The following is a 17735-nucleotide window of genomic DNA, read 5'->3' as shown; positions in this document are numbered from 1 at the left end:
GCTGCATCAAGCTCTTCTTTTTTTTCCTGGGAGATAGGATTGCTCTGGTGATGATACATTAGAATAATTTTAACTGTTTTCTCCCAAGAGAATGATTTGTTAATCATCGGTTTGTTGCTTACTTCTTGGTTTTATAGGTTGCGCTTTGCTTATTTGGCCTCAGAAGATTCACTCCCCCCCTCCAAATCACTTTTGTTTCCTTTTTTGTACTAACAATGAGCAATCTTTTTCCTGATTTTTCTTTTCTTTCTTTTTTTAGGCACAAGTAATCTTGTTTCGTCTCCTGGTTATATATTAAAATTGTTTTCCGAGGGAATATTCCAGGAAAACTTCTGTCATTTTCAGTTTTATTAGTTAGATGTTTCTGTAAGTCTTTTCAGATTAACTTGATCACCTATACTTTACCTACAGCTGAAATGAAAATATTTTTGTTCAGTATGTCTGTGCTAAATGTGGTTGATGTGCTATGTGTTTATAAGCAAGTTCTGAAGGCCTATTGTATGTATGATTATATGATACATGTTAGTACTCAGAAAAATTGATAATTTTTCATGAATTTGAGTTCATGCCTTTTGATATTTCTTGCATAGAATATTAAATTGTATAGGGTTTTGCTTGCTGTAATAGGGTTTAATATTGCTTGAATGAATATATGAGTATTGTCACACATGAAGCGGACTTTTAAAAGATGGGACTTAAAATAGTTGAATTGTACTGTTGTGTGTTTGGTGTAGAAAATCATAGTAGTTGTCTAATATTAGACATAGATTCAGAATATAAGGATAAAGACATTTTCGAAGAGGTTAGAATATTGTGCACTTAAGGCTACAAACATAAAAGTAAATGAGAAAACTCTCGAAGTGTTCTTGGTATTACCTGAGTCCTTTGAACATAGATTCTTTCTGGAGCAATTGGCAGTAATAAGTAATACCCGGAGCTATGTTACAGTCCACACTCTGAGGAAGAAGAGCTAAAAAATCTGAGACCAATGCTAAGCAAAGAAGGTTTGCCTGCAAAGAAGCTAAATGTTACAATTAAGCTCATAAATGAAACTTGATATATGTGTAAGACAGCGGCTATACTTTTGTATTAGATAATATAGGTCAACATTTGCTATTTCTGTAAACAGGAACCATGTCTTCCAGGAGAACAGCAATATGAGACTTGGCTTAGGCCAGCTACCAGAGACATGAAAATAGCAGAGTGCTACCAATTACCAATATTAATGAGATTGACAGTCTCAGGGGGACAGCTTCTGATGTTGTATATAACCTTATGACCAGGCAATCAGTAATTCACCTGGCAGGCTTGTTTGGAAGAGTTAGACATTAAGTATTATGGTTGTAAAACATTATAAAAAGCATGGCTAAACTTTATTCAATCTACTATTCAGCATAAAGGGAGAAAAACCTGTTGCCTTCATAGGCAAAATAGACCATAGACTTCAGATCCTACTCCAGAGAGGTACAGTAGCACTCTGTTCAGACTGCAGCAAACATGGAATGATATATTTCCATCTGCATGTCAAATGGGAAAGTACCATGGTCCTTACAGTACAGCAACATCAGAGATGGTAATGCATCATCAATAACAATTTCCATTGATAAAATCATATCACTTTCTGATGTTGAAACATTTGGCAGTGCTGAGGCCTTTGGTGACAAGAACTTTCTTTTCTATTCAGAAGCTGTGGTAGTATCACTCATAGTAGCAGTTTGCAGGATCTATCTCCATGGTATTTTCTTCCCAGGATGATCACTGCAAGGGCAGGGCTGGTAGCAGGACCAGCAGTGGGGGTTGGGGTAAGAGTGTACCTGCCCTAGGCCTTTAGGACTTGCATATCTATCCATGGCAGTTGGTCAAGAGTTGGTGGTGGGGGTGGCAAGGAAAGTGGGCCCCTTGTCCAGTGATTTTTCTTCTCAATAGAGGCTATAGAAGCCAGGCTAGAAATAGGACCAGTGGTTTGAAAGGCACTGCTATTCTTAAGGCCCTTGGGTTCAGGGTCCTGAGCTATCCATCAGAGGTTGAGAGGAGGTGGTGGTGGTGGTGGTGGTTTGACTTGTCTAGCATATCCTGTCTCTCCGTCATGTAGGCTGGCTTGGCTGCCATGTAAAAAGGTGGTTATCACATACCATCTACTAACTCAGATATGGGGCCAGAGAGGTCAACATGTGACAGAAGAACTAGATCCATCTAGTCAATCACTAGACCACCTTGTGTTACAGGTGAATCTGAAGAAATTGTTATGTAACCAGGCCATAGTGTTAGAGATTGTTCATGTGAAATGTGCCTTGCATGTTTGAGTACCTTCTATTTCATTTTACTGTTATGTTTACGTATGTACTTACGTATGTACTTTTACTGTTATGTTTACATGTGTACATATTTTAACAATGTCTGTTATTGCTTTCCTCATTGCTTATTTGCTTATACACGAATGCCTATAGTTACTCTGTTTTTGTAGGCTTGTTATTGTTATAGTTAGTTTTCTTTGCTGTTTATGATTATTTCTTGTGAACTATGAGATTTCCCTTTCCTATGTCCTATATAACTAGACATATCACTTAAATATCTTCCATTAAATGATACTTTGTATAGTGCCATAGTTAATACATATTTGTTTCTCTGAATACCATAGTATGGTTCCCTGGGATGCCAGGACATTCAATATCATTATTTTAAAGTGATGATGTTTCTGTTTATGCTGTATAGTTACAGGTGCCAGACATATCCTACTGACCTTCTAAGTTGTCTATGGCATTGTGGGTTGAGAAGTCTGGAAACCACCACAGCTGCCAGTGATTCAGTGCCCTGAGGCCTGCTCTAGTCCATCTATGCTGGCATGGCCCATGCTGGACTGTTCTCTTCTCTCAGACTGCTGCAACACAGCTTTCTTGTCAACCTTCCAGGTTGTCCTGGCCTGGAAATTTGTTTCACTCTGTCATTTTGTGGGCTCTGCTGCTCTAGAATTTGTTTAGGGTCATTTTTTACAGATATTTGGAGGGGTTTGGGGGAGAGCTCAAGAAGTCCCTGCTTTTACTCCACCATCTTGACTCAGCCCTGCCTCAGTCATGGCATACTAACCTTAAAGGATTGAAGAGGAATAAGGTGAATCTGGAATAAAAGTCCTAAATGCATTTTGGATCTGCTGCACACACTGGTACAGATTAGAGAAGAGGTTGAAGAAATGAATTCTCCTTGGGAACTCTCAATCCCCATTATACAACTTTCACCAGATTTCTAAGCCAAAGCAATATGGTAAGCAATAAGAAATAAAAGCAAAAAGAGAATATCTAACCTCATGAGAGCCTTTCCTCTCTCTTTCTTATTGCATGGCTTCCCATCTGCTAATAGGAACCACTACATCAAGTAGGAAGCCATTCTGTGAGTCTACCATATTGTACCAGAGTAAAGACACTCTAGCTGCACACAGTCAAAGAAAGGTAAAGAAACAGCAGGAGGTAGTTTCTGGGAGTGTTGCTCCTGTTGCTTGAAATGCCACTTAAATCATTGATGTCTGAAATTCACCCCTTTGTTTCCACTGATAAAGTGTTAGCTTAATGGGTAGGATTCAGGAGTATCAGGAACCCCCAATGGTTTTCCAGTTCATGAACCGAAACATTCCCTCATGACTACCTAGCTCAAAGAAGGTTTACTCGATTTGTTCAAGGCATTAAGGCTTTGTATACATGTGTACCCATTTACAGAAGCAAACTACAATCCTTCTGTCATTTAGTAGATGCTCTAGGGCATTAACTGTGGCTGAAAGATTCTTTACTCTGAAACCAGCCTGGTGATAAGCCTTTCCAAAATGAGCAAGGTTGATACTTTGCTCAGTGGAAACAACGATAGCAACAACCAGTACCACCACCACAACAAACACCCTCTAACCGGATCCCTACACCAATGCTTCCCCACTTTGCCATACCCGACAGACCTTCCACTTGGCAGACTTAGCTTTTGAAAACTCCAATTCCACCAAAATGTTTAGTTTGAACTTTAAATGCTCAGAAATTCATTTAGTATTCTTTTAATAAGGACGATAGTGACTCTACCAGACTAAGAGCATTGGGCTATGTCCTGAGAGGACTTCAAAGAGAAAGAAGACTTAGCTGTGTATTTGGAAAACTGGTACTTCACATCTCAGGGTCTCAAGACGATCACTCACCTGAACAACGGAGCTGTGGACTAGATAATTTCCAAGATCCCTTTGAAAGGATGTTCCAACATCCTCTCATTGCTGAGAAGTGCAAATGTACAATGTTCTAGGGAGCTAGGAGAAAGTGAAAAGGGGGAGAATGAAAGGGAATTGGACAATAGGCAAAAGTAAGAGCTTTCAGGCAGCTATTGAAGACTTGGATAAAGGGAAGAAAGATGTTTGTGTCCTCTGCGCTAGCAGAGATGGCAAGGAACATGGAAAGTTCCCTGAATATTGAGATTGGTCTGGTTGGAGAAGAGTGGTCAACTGGGGAGGTCCTTCCAAGCTCCACAATGGCCAGGACTGTTTTATTTAAGCTTTGTATCTCCCCTTTCACCTCACACAGTGTAAGCACCTATTGGTGCTTAATAATTGCCAGTGTTGATGGTGTAGAGTGAGGCCAGATCATTGAGGAATAACTATTTGAATATTCAGGAAAATTTCACAAGTAAGAAAATGGATATAAAGGGAAACCAGGGAGTATAATTTTCAAAATGAAGAGCAGTGAATCGGTGTGTCAGTCTGAGACTTCATGACATGGAGGAACAAACTGTTAGCAGTCAGGTATGGTGATATACTTAAAGCCCCATTTAAATGGCACCTCCTGCATAAAAATTGATCTGATCCTTAACTGATCCTGATCAGACATCATCCCATTATAGACATTTATGTTTCTCTCGTGGATTCATATATGTGTGTATAAATTTTGTTGGTGACTTTTTACATCATTTACATTCTTTACATCTTTTGCATCTTTCTACTTGTACCTCCTTCCTCCCTCCTTTATTCAGACTCATCAGTTTTTAACAGATAATTAGAAGAAAAACTGGAGTAATTCAGCCAATGTGACTAACATACCTACTTTGTGACAGTATACAATATTCCATACCTGTAGTCTAGCACCTCTCCAATAAGGATGGTAGGTACATTTTTCCAATTCTTGCTTGGTCATTATAGTTACCCTGCATTTGGTTTTATTGTTCTTTTTATATTGTTAATCTTTATTTCTTTTGTTTTCCTTTTTTGCTCACTACATTTTGCATCAATTCATATAAGTCTTCCCATGCTTCTCTGCCATATTCATGTTCTTTGTTTCTTACAGGGCTACAACATTCCATTTTATTCATATACCACAGTCTGTTTAGCTGCTGCCTTTCATTAATGGATACCTTTTTTTTCCAGTTCTTTGCTATCACAAAATAAGCTATAAATACTTTGATTGATATACATGGAAAGTTACTTTAACCTCATTAGGGTATCCTTGCAGTGAAACCTCTGGTTCAAAGGGTATGGTCATTTTAAGGATGGTTTGGTTTGGGGGGGGTGTTTTTTTTTATTTTGGTTTTGTATCATTCCTCTGTTTTCCAGTTTTCCAGGATAGTTTGAAAGCTCTTTGTTTTTCACCTGTATAATTTTATTATGAGATGATGCTATGAATTACAGCCATCTACATTTATGTCTTTGAAAATTTTTTATTGATGGTTTTATTTTTTTTGCCCAATGGTGAATTCTGAATATGCACCCCATCCCCCAAATCCAACCCTCAATTGTGGTGCAATGGAAAGAGCAGTGGATGTAGAGGCTTTGCCACTTGTTGCATGTGTGACCTTTAGCAAGTGAAGTAATGTCTCTGGACATCAGGGCCAACAGGATCACCAGGGGAAAATGGAGGAAGCAGAGAGAACAGCCAGGCAGAGCCTCAGAATGGGATTTAAACTGTGGCTTACCTAATAAGTGTGAAGAGAAGCAGCAGTCCCTAAGGCTGAGGCTGAGGTTCTGGGAAGATTTCTGCTTGTAATTCAGGAGCAAGTATTCTCGACTTCCAGATTAACTGCCAGAGCTAATCTCTGTGGAAAGAGAAAAGGGTACAGAAGGACAGGCTGGACTTCAAAGGCTTGATAGATACTCCATTCCAAGTTCGGAAGGATTGAGAGTGGGAAGGGTGTTATATTTCAGCAAAAAGATAGGACCCAGCACCAGAGAGCATGCTCACTCAAAGCAGAATGAATTCCTCCCTCTACTGGAAGAACTGAGGCTGTCTTCCTCCAGATTGTTCACCTAAGAAACAAAGCAGCCTCGAGAGTTTCAGGAGTGTAGTGGTTATGATGCTTGTCTGATCCGCAAAAAGTCCTTAGTTCAAAACTGCAAACTAGGCAGAAGTACCGTGAAGTCTCATCCTCTGTTGTACAAGCTCACTTGTAGCATCAAAAGGGTTTGATCACTTTTCTGCTTTGAGAATGTACGGAAAAGAAAATACCTGTAGGAAACTACGGCAGAAGGAAAAGACATTGATATAACAAGTGTTTGTTAAAGGCAAGGTAATGCGTGCTGAGCCATGAGGATAAATTCATTTTTAAACTAGTCTCTGCCCTTAAGAGCTCACTCATATGGTGCTGGTTGTTATACTACCTGAACAGATAATCAGGAAAAGCAGAAGTCTGAGCAGACTATGTGTTGTTGAATCCAATTTAGAAAAAAATTTGATGTGTTATAGCTGTATAATTTTATACAAAATGGGGATCAAGCAGGACAAGGGAGCCTTGCAAAGAGTTCTACCATCATTTCTGGAGGTAGGGATCCCCCTTAGCTAGGGGGATGAAGGGAACTTACAGACTGGGGGTTTAGTAGAGAAATCTTGATGGTAGAGAATGGTGCTGAACATCACCTCAGGCAATAACACACATAAGACTTTTAAAAACTAGATTCACTGATGAGCAGTCTATCTGCTCCGTGCAACAGCTCAATACCTTTCCTGAAATGTAATTTCTGCCTATCTCTGCCTTTCAGCTTTCTTTTCCTTCAAAGTTAAGCTCAGATGTTCACTCCCTGGAGAAGACATCCTTGATTCAAACTCTTTTGTTACCAGTCCCTACATATACTCTCTTTTTGCTCAAGTCTATAAACATTTATGAAATACTCGTTATGTGCTGGTAGAACCTGGTGGTGGAGCTTCTGTTCAACTAAGCAGTTACAATATGTACAAAAATAAGTAAATAGCACCTCTGATACTTTGTTACTACTTTTAACATCCTAGACCAGGGGTGGGGAACCTGTGGCCTCAAGGCCACATGTGGCCCTCTAGGCCCTCGAGTTCAGCCCTTTGACTCTAAACTTTCACTGATTTCAAACTGATTCACAAAAAAATCCCCCTAATAAAAAAGATTTGTTCTGTAAAACTTAGACTCAGTCTAAAGGTCACACCCAAAGACCTAGAAGGCCACATGTGGTCTCAAGGCTGCAGGTTCCCCATTCCTATCCTAGACATTAATTTTCTCATTTGTAAAATGAAAGGATTGTACTTGATGGCTTTTGAAATCCCTTTGAGCTTTAAGTCTGATTTTATGATACAGTGAGAAAAAAATTAACAATTTAAAGAAAGAGAACACTAACAACAAAAGGGACATGTGAGCTAGTATCAACTGAATCTTGAAGAAAGTCAGAGATTCAAAGAGGCATCAGTGAGGAGAGAAGTGCATTGTAGCTATGGGGGCAGTCTGTGCAAAGAGCCAAAGACGTGAAATAAAATGGTGAGTTGGGAATATCTAGTATCCTAGTTGGCTAAGCACAACTAAGACCATGAAAGAGAGTAGTACAAATATGCCTCAAGAAAAAGGGCCCTGCTGGGGATTACAAAGAAGAAGCTTCACACCTATTTATCATGAAAGTGTCTCTCTCTCTCTCTCCCTCTCCCTCTCTCCCTCTTTCCCCCTCCTTCTTCCCTTCCCCTTCCTTCTTCTTCTTCTTCTCCCCTCCTGTCCCTATCCCTCTCACCACTCCTACAGGAAGTTTAGTATATTTTTCCAGGCAGGAGATGATTGATCATACATGTAGTCATCCTGGTTAGTCCATAAGCACGTATTAAGTGCCTACTATGTGCCACGCTCTGTGTTAAGTGTTGAGGAAATTAAAAAAAAAACCAGCAAAAGACAGTCCCTGTCCTCAAAGAGCTTACCATTTAATGAGGGAGACAACATGCAAACAAATAGGTTGTGAGCCTGGGGGACTGAAGGATGGTGGTGCCCTCAACAGTAATTGGAAGTTTGGAAAGGGAAGGGTTTGGGAGGAAAGATGATGAGTTCAGTTTTGGACATGTTGAGTTTAAGATGTCTGCTGGATACCCATCCACTTTTTTTAAGCAGGGATCCTTAACCTGAGAGGCCATGAACTTTCAAAAAAATATTTTTGTTAACTATATTCCAGTATAATTGCTTTCTTTTGTAATTCTGTAGAATTTGAATTTTAAAATATTATAAGTAGTCTGTAAGCGTCACCAGACTGTCAGAAAGGGATGAATGATCCACAAAAAATTTCAGAGCTCCCATTTAGAGCGCTGATCATAAAAAGGACACCAAATGCCATCTAATCCAACTTCCCCATTTTTCTTTTTTTTTAATCTTTTTTTAGACAAATACTAAAACTTACACAATAAGAAAAGAAACATTACAAACTTAAATGTTAAATTTAAATATAAAATAAGAAAAGAAAAAAATGTGCACAGCAGAACACAGAGGATTCAGAAAATATAGCAATAACTTTTCATTTCAAGAAAGGCTATATATTAAATACTATACATTTTGTTGAAAACTGTCCATCTTTGCTTCCTTGTAAGTTTTCTTTTGTTCTCTGCTGTACACTTTTTACTTTGTTCTTTTCTCCCCCTTCCTCCCCTGCCCCCACAATTAAGCGTGGGTGTATTTATATATAGATATTGATATATACACACATACATATATAAACATAATTTCCCTAAGAGATTCTACTCCTAATCTTTATTTTTATGTTTATGCATATCTCCTTTTTCCTATCTCTCCTTACCCCTCTACTTCTATCCGATACCTTAACCTCCTATTACTTAACCTACTCCCCTCCAAATATCCCTCCCTTATGCTCCCCTTCCTGTAAATCAAAACACCCTTCTATAACCCCCTTTCATCCTATTTCCTCATCCTTCCAAGATCCATCCTTTACCCTCTCCCCCCTCCCTATCCCCTTAGAATTTTATTTCTTTCTAAATTTAGAAGATTCCTATACTCTTCTAGAGTACACATTCCCAATGAAAGTAGCTTTCCAGAACTAACAGCCTCCCTACCCCGTCTAATTCCTCTGTATCGCTTCTTTCTCTCATACCTCATTTGTATAAGATAATTACTCTTTTAGCTGTTCTTGGTTGAATGGTTTTACTTTTTGAAGTCATATCATACTTGGGTCTTTCTTATAAGTTACCTAATTACTAATAACATCTTAGACATAGGTTTTATATTTTATATACATAAAAAGTAAACAGTTTATCTTTATTGAGTCCCTTATAATTGGTCATTGGTATGTACCCCTCCCCTCGTTTTTCTTTTCTTTTTCTTTTTTTTTTTTGAGTTTTAAATTACATATTTTATTATCTAATATTTTTTTAGTTTTCAGCATTGATCTCCACAAGATTTTGAGTTACAAATTTTCTCCCCATTTCTACCCTCCCCTCCCACTCCAAGATGGCATATATTCTGATTGCCCCATTCCCCAGTCAGCCCTCCCTTCTGTCACCCCACTCCCCCACCCCATCCCCTTTTCCCTTACTTTCTTGTGGGGAAAGATAGATTTCTATGCCCCATTGCCTGTATATCTTATTTCCCAGTTGCATGCCAAAACAACTTTTTTTTTGAGCATCTGCTTATAAAACTGTGAGTTCCAAATTCTCTCCCCTCTTCCCTCCCCACCCATTCTCCCTAAGAAGGCAAGCAATTGAACATAGGCCACACATGTATTATTATGTAAAACACTTCCACAATACTCATGTTGTGAAAGGCTAACTGTATTTCCTTTCTTCCTATCCTGTCTGCCTTTATTCAGTTTTCTCCCTTGACCCTGTTTCTTTTCAAAAGTGTTTGCTTTTGATTACCTCTTCCCCCTATCTGCCCTCCTTTCTGTCATTCCCCCCTTTTTTATCCCCTTCCCCCTACTTTCCTGTGGGGTAAGACACCCAATAGAGTGTGTATGTTATTCCTTCCTCAAGTCAAATCCGATGAAAGCAAGATTCACTCATTCCCCCTCACCTGTCCCCTCTTCCCTTCCAATGAACTGCTTTTTCTTGCCACTTTTATGTGAGATAATTTGCCCCATTCTATCTCTCGCTTTCTCCCTCTCTCAATATATTCCTCTCTCATCCATTACTGAGAGCCTATAGTTAGTGTCATAAACACTATAATTTCACCAACAGACTGTTCTTCCTGAAAAGATCAGAATAACTTGGACACATGTTGGTGTAGGCCTAGGGGTATGATTCTTGCTGAAGATTAGAGACATTCTAGACTAGCCTTCCACTGTCCCTTATGGCTTTCATAGAGGAAAAAAATCTCTCAGCCTTCCCCCACTTCTATTCCCCCCAAACACCTTGCCTGTCCTATACTTATGCCCGCTAGATACATTGACCTTTTACTTTAATAAACTTCATTTGTCTAAATCGCAGCACAATTGCCTACATGCTTTCATCTGCTCTTTTTTATCATTAAATATAAAAAATTTTGATTATATTAAATTTTTTAGCTTTTGCACAAACAAAACGAATGCAACCAAGATTAGAAGGAAAGCAGAAAGCTGGGAAATAATCTTTATAGCAAGTGTCTCTGATAAAGGCCTCATTTCTCAAATATATAGGGAACTCAGTCAAATTTATAAGAATACAAGCCATTTCCCAATTGATAAATGGTCAAAGGATATGAAAAGGCAGTTTTCAGGTGAAGAAATCAAAGCTATCTATAGTCATATGAAGAAGTGCTCTAAATCATTTGATTAGAGAAATGCGAATTAAAATAACTCTGAGGTACCACCTCACACCTATCAGATTGACTAATAGGACAAAAAGGGAAAATGATTGATATTGGAGTGCGTGTGGGAAAATTGGGACACTAATGCACTGGTGGTGGAGTTGTGAACTGATCCAACCATTCTGGAGAACAATTTGGAACTATGCCCAAAGGGCAACCAAATTGTGCATACTCTCTGATCCAGTAATACCAATAGGTTGTAGCCCAAAGAGATCATAAAAAAGGAAAAGGACCTACGTGTAGAAAAATATTTATATCAGCTCTTTTCATGGTGGCAAAATATTGAAAACTGAGAGGATGCCCATCAGTTGGGAAATGACTAAACGAGTTGTGGTATATGAATGTAATGGAAAACTATTGTGCAATAAGAAATGATGAGCAGGCAGATTTCAGGAAAACCTGGAAAGACTTGTACAAATGGATCCAAAGTGAAATGAGCAGAACCAGGAAAACATTTTACCCAGTAACAGCAATATTGTGTGATGATCAACTAGGAATGATTTAGCTTTCCTCAGCAACACAATGATCCAAGACAATTACAGAGGACTCATAATGGAAAATGGTCTTTACATCCAGATAAAGAACTGAAGGACTCTGAATGCAGATCAAAGCATGCTTTTTTCACTTTATTTTTTCATATTTTTCCCCTTTTGTCGTATTTCTTCATTCACAACCACGACTAGTATGAAAATATGTTTTACATATATAACCTATATCAAATTGCTTACCATTTTAGGAAGAGGTGAGGGGAAGGAGGGAGAAAAATTTGGAACTCAACATCTTGTAAAAATGAATGTAAAAATTGTCTTTACATATAATTGGGGGAAAATAAAATACTATTTTTTAAAAGATGTTGAAAAGATTGAACCAATGCAAAAGAGAGAAGACATTTGGTGATTATTCTGAAAATCATACTACAAGAGGATTAGTTGAAGGAACTAGAGATATAGAGCCTGGAAAACATAATCCCAGGGCAAGAATGGAGTAGAGGTAACTCCTTTTTGGATACAACACAAATTCCTCAGCTGACGCTTCATTACACTCCATCACAAATTATATGTTCCTGACAAATAGGCCTGCTAGATGTTTCCTAACTTGCCATGCTACGTTCCCCTCCCTTTTTTTTGCCCTTCTTCATGCCACCCCATGCCTAGAACAACATCCTTGCTCATTTCTGCCTCAGCTTCAAGTTTCAGCTCTGTTGTAATTTGTTCTTCATTTCTCCCAGTTGTTAGCGTTCAATGGATTTCAGAATTACTCTATATTTGCTTCTCTGTGTACAAAGTATGCCCCTATAATACAACATAAGCCCTGAGTGCAGGACCTTTTCATTTTTTAGTCTTTCTCCTGAAAAATGTAAATCCATCTACTTTGAGCTCTATCTTCTCCTTTAAGTCCTCCTCATCATCTACCACTCTCCTCTTTTACTTTTGTCTTAAAAAAAAAACCCATTTCGTTGCCAAGTCAAACCTACTAATTTTGTCCTTGATCCAACCCCTCCTCTCTCCCTTCTGGCAGCTTGATCTCTTAACGTCTCTCCCCTTATTTTGTGGCTCCCTACATATTGTTCACAAACATTCAGCTTCAACCATCCCTTCCTTTTACTCCAGTTGTCATCCAATAGCTTAGCTCCTTTTCAAAGGCAACCTCCTAGAAACAGTCTACACTTTGACCATATCTCCATTTCCTCATTTGCCATTCACTTCCCAACCTTTTACCACCTAGTTCTGTTCACATCAATCAACTGATAACTGCTCTCATTGATTTCTGATGTGCCAAATCTAGTGGCCTTTTCTTAGTTCTCTTGATAGGCTTGTATCATTTGAAACTAATCATCTCTTCTTTTATACATTCCATTTACTTGATTTCTATAACACTGTTCTCTTGTAATTCTCCTTCTACCTGTTTGGCACATCTTTCTTATTTTCCTCTGATAGATGAGCATCTACCCCCTGACCCTGTCCCTATGCATGTGCCCTGCCTCATTATAGATTAGAAGGGCAAATTCTCAACAGTTACCAGCAAATGCTAAATGGACAAGTGTACCAAAAGTGTGTAGCATCACTAAAAAATGAAATCAAAACCAAACACAAAACTAATATTTTAGAAGGATGGGGGTGGGGCGGGCCAGGGATGTGGCATAATCAGCCAGATCTCAAATAGATGAGAGTACATTGAATATAAATGATGCAGCGACCCATTTAAGTTCTTCCCTGTTAGGTTCTTTCAGTCATTTAGAGTTCCTGGCTTATGCCAGCCATCAGGGCATTGAAGCAAGTACTAGCATTTATATGATGGTCAAATGATAAATCTTTAGCAACAATACAATTTGAGTCTGCATTTTTCTCCACTACAAGGGGAAAAAAATACTCTGCTTCTGAAGTCACTTACCATTAAAATTTCACTTCACTCTCAGGTCTAAAAGGTTTGGGAGCACTAATTGATTGACCAATTTACATATGATTCAGAATGCATGATTGCTCATTTGGGCAATTCAGCTGACCTAGAGTCTATATTTTGCTTCTAAAAGGCCACCAGAGGTTGCCAGTCCTTATGCCAGTCAATAGGTAGCCTCTCTAATTCAGTCAAACTGAACTGAAGAGCTGCTTCACACCTCATAAAACAATAACAAAAAGCGGATTTTCTTTGGATTGTGTTTAAGACATTTTCAGCTCTTTGTCTCAGTTACCTACCTGCTGCTCTACCATCTCTAATTTTATCAGCTTGGACGGTGGGGGTGGGGTAGGCAATCAATTGACTTGGGATGTTCTGAGCCACTCCCTCCTCCATAACCTACTTTTCTCCTTCCTCCCCTACATCACTTGTACCAGATCCAACACACGTTAAACCCTTTTATAGTCTCTCATTTGTAAGCACAGCCCAGGACAGGCAGCCTACTTAGGCACTGCAGACCTTCCATGGCCGTATCAGATACTCTGATCACTAGTCGGAGTGGTGAGTGAGAATCTTCCTATTACACAAGTCCCTGAAGGAAAAAAAAAAAAGTTTGGAAAATAACGTCTTACTCCGCCACATCTAACACATTATCCACTAGCCCCACTCCTACACCACAGCTACCAGTCTTCTGTGTTCCTGCTTTACCTTTCCAGATCCAATAATTTATCTTCTTTGTTAATGAATCTCCATACACCCAGAAATTTTGGAGACTCATAGTGATGCAGATTTCCTTTTTCTTAACGATCAACTGCTCCTGCCTTCCCTCTGAGATTATCTCCAATTTATCCTGCACGTGTCTTGTTGTGTGCATAGTTATTTGCACGATTTCTCTCCCATTAGATTATAAACACCTTGATAATAGGTACAGTTTTTACCTTTCTATCCCCAGTGCCTAAGCAAAATGCCTGGCATACAGTTGGTGCTTAATATGCTTGTTGACTTGATGACCTGATTTTTTTTTTCCTTGGGCAGAAGGTAGGAAAAACAAGTTTTTATCCAGAGTGAGGGGAAAAGCACCAGATGTGAGGGAGACAGAGAGCCTCACAAAAGGCTTTGCAAATGTATGTAAGGTTGGAGAACAATAATTTTTGTTTCCAAAATCCTTTGCCAATTCTTTGAAATAAACAAGAACATTATCTTAAATCAAATATAAATATGTGTGTGTGAGAGGGTGTGTGTGTGTGTGTGTTTATACACAGATACATAAAAATTCTTAGATACAAACAAACCTAAAAAAAAAAATCACCTCAATAACTCCTGAAAGAAAAACATGAAGACTGCTTTTTCGTGGACGAGGTGGCCGAGTGGTTAAGGCGATGGACTGCTAATCCATTGTGCTCTGCACGCGTGGGTTCGAATCCCATCCTTGTCGAGTTTTGTAAACATTGCGTGGTTTTGCTAGGGAGATTAAATACCTTCAAGGTGTGTAAATGTCGCAGCTCTCGCTTGTCTTAGAGGGCCGCTGAGTTGGCGTGGTTGTTCACTCGTCGCAATCGCATCCGACGCTTGGTGACCCTTTTGGGGGTTTTCTGGATGAAGATACTGCAGTCATTTGCCATTTCCTTCACCAGCTCATCTGACAGAGGAGGAAACTGAGGCAAACAGGGTTAAGTGACTTGCCTAAGTCTTCCTGACTTAAGGCCTTGGCCACCTGGTTCACCTTGGGGTTGTCACGGACAACAGAACTCCGTTCACAAGTAACCCTATCCCATGCGTTTATCAGAGGAAGTCTTTACCTGGGAAATTATGCTCTCCTATTTCCCAATTTAACACAATATGTCAGCCCCCACAATAAGAACTGCCAACAATGCCTCATTACCTTCAGACTTCAACAATCTTACCTAATTCTCAACAACAGTCATTTATTTACTAAGTGCTTGCTATATACTGAGCGCAGGTACAAAAGTCAATATGAAGACACTGTTGCTGCCCCAATGGAAGGCAGTCTATCTGTTCTTCCCAACTTGACCTTCCTTTTCTCTGACCAGATCAGCCAGAATTTCCTAAAACGCTTTGGTCTTGCTATTTTGCCCAGTGGGAACGGGCTTCCCTCTCCTCTCTAACTCTTCCTCATTCCACCCATTTCCCCAATCCCCAGTCTCTAACTCCACCTCCCTCTATGTCTCTGGCCCTCCTTCCACATTTCTCAGGATTCACAAAATCCTAGAAATGGAATCTAAGAAACATTAAGGCATCTACTGAAGTACAGAAAGGTTGTAAGTATGTTGGTAGGGAAAGTTAATTGCAATCAGACATCCTAAACTAAACTCATCTCCCACCCCACCCTCTTCCTCTTTTATTTTTCCTATTACTGTGCAGAACACCACAATCCTCCAGGTTACCCAGGCTCATAAGCAATATGCCCCCTGTGACTCCTCACTAACTTTCACACACACCCATCTAATCTGTTGCCAAGTCAATTTTATTTATGTAATTTATTTCCAATATTATACTTTCTGACACTACTACTGCTACCCTGACACAGGCCTTCATCACCTCATGCCTCATCTATTACAGTAGCCCTGTTGGTCTCCCTGACCCAAGTCTCTCCCCATTCCAGTCCATCCTCCAATCAGCTGTCAAAGTGATCTTCCTAAAATTCAGGTCTGACTGTCAACCTTTTCCACAAACTCCAGTAGCTCCTTATTATATTGAAGAGTTTGGTATTATTAACAGGATCCTCTGTTTATATTTATATAAAGTCTTCTGGTATTCTAAGTCCTTCATAAACTGGCCTACTTCTACCTTTCCAGTCATCTCATTCATTCATTTCTTGCTTGTCCTTTCTTCTTGAAGAGGACCAAGATATCAGGAAGACAATGCTATGACTTGCAAGTGAATTGGATTTAAATGAGGGAGGGCTATGCAAAGTCACCAGCCTCACTCTCTCCTTGTGAGCCATCTGGTTCTAGTGGCAAGATATAAATCAGGATGATTGGAGATGGCCCCCTCCAGTCATCTAGCACCTTGCTTAACTCCAATGACACTGGCCTCCTTGCAGTGTCTCCTACAAGACACTCCATCTCTCTACTCTGGGTATATTCACCAGCTTTTCCCAATATCTAGATTTCTCTTACTTTTCATGCTTGTGTCCTGTCTTCCTTCAAGTACCAACTAAAATTGTACCTTCTGCAAGAAGCCTTTCCTGATTCCTGTTAATGCTAGTGACCTTGCTGTGTTGATTATCTCCAATTTATTCTCTGTATATGCTGGGTTTTCTGCATAGTGGTTTGCATGTTGTCACCCCCATTAGACTGAGTTCCTTTGGTCCTACTATCCCCGTTGACTCCACAATGACTGGCACATATTAGGTGCTTAATAAATGCTTCATGACTTGACTTGCAGTAGTCATTTCATGAGGCAATGATAGCCCAGTAATTAAAGTGATGTACAGAAGCTTTAAACCTTTCCCATTACACTTATCTCTTCTACAAACATTTATATTACTATGTCAGCAACTTACTTAAATATGGACACAATCTACACTTAAGAGACCTCAATTAGGAGTCTGAGAAGGAAACTGGAATCAGAAAGGGGCAATTAAAGAGTTTAAGAGAACAATGAATCCCAATTCAGAATTAGGAAATCTTTTGTAAGCTAGTAAAAATTTACAATGCAAGTAAAAATTCTCTTTCCCTCTCCATCTATTTAAGAAATATTTACCCAATGCTGAATATGGGGAAAGGCTACAACTAGGGCTATCCAAGTGTATAAGACAAGATTTCCGCCCCTGAGGAACTTAGAGTCCAGTGAATTTTCAACCAAGGGTATTATCAGTTAGTGCTAGAAAGGAAAAAATGAGCAAGGAAGCTAGCAAGCCTGTCATCTGTCTTAGCGAAAATAATAAGAATTTATATTCAGTCCTTTGCTCTGTTGTAATGGTCGGAGCGTAAGCACCAGAGAACTTATCCTTAGTTATGAAAGATGTTCATCCACTAGGGTTTCTAACTTTGACTCAATAATGTGTGGAGTGGATCCTTTACTCGTGTAACTTTTTTCCCCCAATCTCAGTATCTCACTCACCCTCGACCATTTATTTATTCATTGATTCAACGATCATTTCCTAAATGCCAACTATGTGCATTGTGACTGATAAACAAGAGTCAAATAAAATCGTCATGGAGTTTGCATCCTGGAATTAGTCAGATCGCTTTCCAATTCTCCTTTTGTGCTGGCGCCAGAGTCTGGATACAGAAAATTTTGCAATACTCTAAAACTGGAATGCACTCCCTCTTCACTTTTGCCCAGCAAAATTCCTTTAAGAC

The 17735-nt window shown here is 39.3% G+C and overlaps 1 non-coding gene across 1 annotated transcript; it reads left to right on the top strand.

Annotated features, from left to right (window-relative positions):
• The first annotated feature begins 14760 nt into the window (after positions 1-14760).
• TRNAS-GCU lies at positions 14761-14842 on the top strand. The gene has a single exon. It is a non-coding gene; the product is annotated as a tRNA-Ser (tRNA).
• Positions 14843-17735: the final 2893 nt, after the last annotated feature.

This window comes from Trichosurus vulpecula, chromosome 1, assembly GCF_011100635.1.
Source record: "Trichosurus vulpecula isolate mTriVul1 chromosome 1, mTriVul1.pri, whole genome shotgun sequence".
Classification (NCBI taxonomy): Eukaryota; Metazoa; Chordata; class Mammalia; order Diprotodontia; family Phalangeridae; genus Trichosurus; species Trichosurus vulpecula.
Note: the sequence above shows the minus strand (reverse complement) of the source record. Positions and strands in the feature narration are given on the sequence as shown.